Source organism: Bufo gargarizans, chromosome 1 (genome assembly GCF_014858855.1).
Source record: "Bufo gargarizans isolate SCDJY-AF-19 chromosome 1, ASM1485885v1, whole genome shotgun sequence".
Classification (NCBI taxonomy): domain Eukaryota; kingdom Metazoa; phylum Chordata; class Amphibia; order Anura; family Bufonidae; genus Bufo; species Bufo gargarizans.
Genome location: NC_058080.1, coordinates 134,164,246 through 134,170,245, shown reverse-complemented (window position 1 = coordinate 134,170,245; position 6,000 = coordinate 134,164,246). Strand labels below are relative to the sequence as shown.

Genomic DNA, 6,000 nt, shown 5'->3' with positions numbered 1-6,000 from the left:
TATCACATCACATAGTATGTGGCGATATAGCTGTCACAGACACATGGCTGGCGCATTTCACCGTAATTTGGCACATCGCAGTCACAGAACAGTACAACTTGGGTAGTATCACCCCTGTAAAAAGACCAACGCAACTGGCTATATTTGCCTCTTTGTAGGAGGGGGGGCAACCCTCTTACATACTTACCTTTTAAATTGAGTGCAGTGCACCAATGGTTCCTGCTTTCTGCTATGGGAAGTAGTGGCCAACATTGTGGGAATCACAGTAAGTTTTAAATGTAACTGCAGTGCCCCAGAGGACCATTGCAAGGGTTAGTTATTGCTAAAAGGGTTAATGTCATTTATTTTACACACAGTGTATCCCACATGGCTGAATATGGGCAAGTATATAGTTAATCTGGCAGCCTCTTGGTGTAGTTGCCAGGGTGGTGTGCTGTCAGTTTTTGGCCAGTTTAGAGTCAGTCTGGCCCTCCCTGTGTTGATGGCAGATGCTTTCGAATCTCGATGAAGCCTGTGTGGGGTGAGAGAATCCCTTCTCCTTGAAACCACTATTCATGTGAAGTGTAGAAGCTGCCAGAGAAAAAACGACTGTACCAGGAGACTGACCCTGAGTGAATGCAGACTGAGTGTGTGTGCAGGAATAGGAACGATAACTTGGACTTTGCTGCACATGGTATGGCTTGTAGCCTCCAGCACCTACCACATTTTTGTCAGACTTGCACACCCACGGTGGTCAAATTGGTAAGACTGCAACGTATTTAAAGAATCAGGGAGTACTACCCCCATTATTGCCGCTGCCTATACACAGCCATTGTCAAAGATCTGTCTTATACCTCAGAATTGTCCTCATTACTAGTGATGAGCGGGAGGTGCCATATTCGATTTTGCGAATATTCAATTGAATATTCGTCTTATATTCGTCAAAATCAAATATTCGTCATTATTCTATTTATCGCAAATAATATGCGATGAAATTATTCACGTATTGCGATTTTCTTTTAACTGCATAAGGCAACTTTCCTATTGGTTGGCTATGGCTAATATGTGCATTTTACGAATATTCGCTATATTGCTATAACTTTGTTTTTTAGAATATTCGTAAAATACACATATAGACTGCAATGTAGCTAATATAGTGCTATGGTATTTTTTTTTTAAGTGTATATTTTTTCCAAAACTGAAGTTCAGAAGAGACAAAAAAATTTGACTATAAAAAAAATATTATAGCACTATATTAGCTACATTGCAGTCTATATGTGTATTTTACGAATATTCGCTATATTGCTATAACTTTGTTTTTCAGAATATGACGAATATTCTAAAAAACAAAGTTATAGCAATACAGTATAGGGAATATATTCGTTATTTAGAATATTCGTCTTTTTTTGGCATACTGCTCCCCGACAAGCGTCCCTGACAAGCGTCCCCGACACCATGGGAACGCCTGTGGGTTAGAATATACCATCGGATCTGAGTTTTCACGATCTCAGGGAAAACTCAGATCCGATGGTATATTCTAACCCACAGGCGTTCCCATGGTGACGGGGATGCTTTTCGGGGAGCAGTATGCCAAAGTGGAATAACAGTACAGATTGAAAAAAAAAAAAACTAATATTCTAAATAACGAATATATTCCCTATATTGCTATATATTTGCTTTTTAGAATATTCGTCATTTTTTTTCCATATACATGATTCCTTCCTGCTTAAGTTGCTTGTGGGCCAATGACTCATTGACCCACAAGAAAGAAGCAGGGAGGAATCATGTTTTCAGATGTAAAAAAATGACGCATATTCGATATAGCGAATAGATAGCACTATATTCGCAAATTAGCGAAGTTGCGATATTCGCCATTAATATTCGGTATTCGAATATTCGCGCTCAACACTACTCATTACTGCTATCTGTACTGCAACCCTCATCATCCTCAGTAAAAAAAAAAGACTGTTCTTTATCCATTAACCTTTTGCCAACCCTGCACCTCACTCCTGCCTTGCACCCTGCCAACTGTACACCATCAATGGCACCTCAACTACTACCAGGCGGGGGTCCCCTAAAGTCCCAGGGTGTGCCCCAAGGGCATAAAGGGTGCACCCTCTATTTACTATTGCCCCAGGTAGTGCCAGAGTAAGGACAGCCATTGTGAACCACTACCACTCCGATCCTCCGTTGCAGCACTCCCCCTGTGGGTCACTGCATGAATATGTAAAAATGTATTTTACCAATTAATTTCAGCCATGATTTTTAGGGGTTGGGAAACTCTTTTATCCCCAAGGTAAAACATATTCAGTCTCATGTCTTTATAAGTAATGAAGAAAGAATCACAAGTCAGATGCTCGGAATATGATCTGAAAAGTAAGAAGCTGGATATACATCATATCGTTCTTTTCCTAAAGTAATTCTTTCACATCGTGGTTGTAAATAACCAAGTGTGCCGTCTAGTAAAATATTAGCCGGCGAGAGATGATAAATCAAGGCATCTTACAGCACGATCCAGACCGGCATGACTGGTGACTGAATTATTACGGCCTTTTATTTCAGGAAAGCAATTTTTGTTACCTCATAAAACATCACCTTTCACATGGCCTTATAAATATTTCATCACAGTTAAAATTGGAGACGCTGATTCAAATTATTAACGGATGAACAGGCAAGTTAAAGGCAGAGGCCTCCTCCACATCTGTAGACAAGTATTGAGATCCCGGTGCCGGTTTGAAAAATGTAGAATATATTTTGCGACACAACCCCTTTAAGGTGATTGCCGGTGTGTTCTCAAATAAAGGTGCGGCATGCTATAGTGACAGTGGGCTTGCTATATGTGTTGGGCTATGTGTTGATGTCATGGTAGAGAGAATTCCATTTGTCTCTTCTGCTATTGCTCATGTTTTTTGCTTGTCTTCATAGTTATATCTCCAAGTATGGCACCAGATAAAAAGTAGGACATACATTATTATTAATTTACTGTTATCAGCAACCGCACTTTCTCTTTTGCCTCATGTTCACATGGTTGGGGTAGTTGTTATGCAAATACTTTGCATGTAAATCAAGTTAGATTATCACCGAGCTTGTCTTGGTTAGTTTAGGATGGAGTTGTTGATTGCGTAGCCTTTTTATGTCTAGGCCACGTGCTTCTCTGATTGCTGGGACCTGTGGTCCTCTGGTCTTTTGTTTGCTGTCATCATTGAAGTTTTTCTAATTGCTGAGTTGTATTTTATATGTCTTTACTGTCTTACTGGCTTGTATTTCAGAGCAGTTCAGTATATCTCTGACACTTATCTGTTCTCAACCTGTATGCCATAGCCATCTTCTGTCTAGTACATTGACGGACTTCCATCGCCTTCATCCCTGGCTATCATCATTTGCTTCCTGTCTTCAGTGAATTTATTTCAGTACATTGTGTCTTCCAGTGTTGATATACAGTTTGCTTTATATGCCAAGCTCTGTGCCACACTATCTCTGTGGAACCGCCAAGCTCTGTGCCACACTATCTCTGTGGAACCGCCAAGCTCTGTGCCACAGTACTGTGTGTAACCATTACGTTTGTGTCCAAACCTTGCTGAGTCTGTGTGAGTCACTCACAATCCCGAACTGGGGCATGATGCAGGTCTCATAGGTCATACCCATATGTTTCTGACCCTCTTAGTTTACTTTCACACTGGCGTTTTGGCTTTCCGTTTGTGAGATCCGTTTCAGGGCTCTTACAAGCGGTCCAAAACGGATCCGTTTTTGCCCATAATGCATTCAGAATGGAAAAGGGTCCGCTCATAATACATCAGTTTGCCTCCGTCTCCATTCCGCTTTGGAGGCGGAGCAGCGTTTTGGTGTCCGCCTGACTATGCGGAGCCAAACGGATCTGTCCTAGGACATAATGAAAGTCAATAGGGACGGATCCGTCTGTAATGGCTCCATTTGAGTGGATCCTTATCAAAACGTTTTGCGCACTGAGCATGCTCACGAATTGCCCCCTCCCACAGCAGCCATAAGAATCGTCCATCTTTGCAAACAAAACTGGTAAGTATAGGAAGTTTTAATGTCTGTCTATCTACCTTTGTTTCTTTATCTCTTTCTATCTGTCTGTCTCTATCTCTCACAGGGGGGTTGATGGCACTTGGGGGGGGCAGATGGCACTTGAGGGGGGTAGGTGGCACGAGGGGGGCAGGTGGCACTTGAGGGGGGCAGGTGGCACTTGGGGGAAAATGGCACTTGAGGGGGCATATGGCTCTTGTGGTGGGCAGGTGGCACTTGCTTATCCCATCTCATCTTCTCCTCATCCACTATCTGCCTCTCCACAGTCGATGTGCCACACTTTTTCAGCCGTGTCTCACATCCACACTAATTTTATTTAGTTGAACTTCCACAACATGATCATGGTATAATATTTCTCCCTTTTTTTTCGAGAATTTCTGTGGTGGACAGGAAACAATTTATCTATTCCAAAGTAAGTTATTGAAATAATATTTCATACATGCCACTGAGGAAGGGGACAGCGTCTTCCCGAAACGCGTCTGGCGTAGGACCTTGGATAAATACCCCGCTTTCATGAATTTAAGTGCACTTTGAAGAAAAAGGAACTTTTTCTATCCCATTAAAAAAAGACCTGAAGAAGGTACGTGATCCTCACACCAAACCGGACCTTGAAACCAGCGGTGAGAGACACGTGGGACGCGACTAACTCCACAACCGGGACGCCGGCATACAGTGTGGAGTACAGACCTATCCGCAAGTCCCAGCAAGTTACAGGCAAAGGTAAGCCCACACAGTGGGTAAAGATTCGTGATGTGCCACATAACGATAATGGGGAAATAACGAACTGCATTAGGAATATATACTAAGGACTTTTGTCACAGCGATTCAACCTGGATTCTATTATAACAGTTTCCTATGGATACAAAAAAGACTGGTTACATTTTGCAACAGTTCTTTGCGGATATAAAAAAGAGACTGGTTACATCTTGCAAAGACTACCAAATACAGAGGAAACTTTGTCTATTCGCAACACTATTCCTAGGTATATGAACAATTGACACAGGATAATCAAGCGACAATACCTCTTAGGACCAATTATATCACCATAGGTGAAATACGTTTTTGTAGGTGTGTGATTATTGCATTTATGAAATTATAGGGAGATGTCACTGAATTGAGCAGGGACTGATCACCTCATTTATCCTCCCTGCATCACAATAATTAAATTCCCAGGACCCCATAGCCCTGAGAATACAAGGTGAGGATTCTTTTGGGTTATCAGCCCCAGCTCTTTAAAACAGCCTATTCATTGACCTTCTCTCATTGTACCACTTCATCCCTTTTTTTATATATTGTTCATTTTATATTGTGATTGTATTTTTATTGTAAAGTTTTAACAATAAATTGTGTCCTATATATCTCCATATATGAGTGCCCATCCATACTTATTCAATATTTCATACATGTTTGGTCCTTTAAACATGTTCATGTACAGTTTTTAATGTGCATTTGGTCTGGTATTATGTCTTGTACAGATGTCTACAGAATCTGACAGTAGAGGCCCACCAAGAAGGCGCCGCCGTATTCAGCGTCCTGTAAGTGAACAAGAAAATTTTGGAGTTGGGAATATTATTTGACTCATTGCATTGAACAGTATGATCTTTATTCTAGTCGTCTCTATCATCTACAACATCCGGCACACCCACTGTGCCTTCATAGTCACCAAGGGGAGGTGGACAAAGCAGGGACCAGGATCGGCAAGAAGTAAGTATATATATATATATATATATATATATATATATATACAGTACAGACCCAAAGTTTGGACACACCTTCTCATTCAAAGAGTTTTCTTTTTTTTCATGACTATGAAAACTGTAGATTCACACTGAAGGCATAAAAACTATGAATTAACACATGTGGAATTATATACATAACAAAAAAGTTTGAAACAACTGAAAATATGTCATATTCTAGGTTCTTCAAAGTAGCCACCTTTTGCTTTGATTACTGCTTTGCACACTCTTGGCATTC

General features: G+C 41.0%; 1 protein-coding gene across 10 annotated transcripts in view; it reads left to right on the top strand.

The window, feature by feature from the left end:
* Positions 1 to 2,465: 2,465 nt before the first annotated feature.
* The window catches only part of YIPF7 (Yip1 domain family member 7), a 145,579-nt gene continuing 142,044 nt past the window's right edge, over positions 2,466 to 6,000 (top strand). The window contains exons 1-4 of one of the 10 annotated variants that reach the window (XM_044298726.1): positions 3,797 to 4,011; positions 4,399 to 4,746; positions 5,502 to 5,561; positions 5,638 to 5,730. The gene's annotated coding sequence lies outside the window, so the exon portion shown is untranslated. Of the gene's footprint in view, positions 2,783 to 3,796; positions 4,012 to 4,181; positions 5,095 to 5,501; positions 5,562 to 5,637; positions 5,731 to 6,000 lie in introns of those variants that run through there. The other 9 variants (XM_044298742.1, XM_044298752.1, XM_044298764.1 and 6 more) reach the window with 9 other exon arrangements.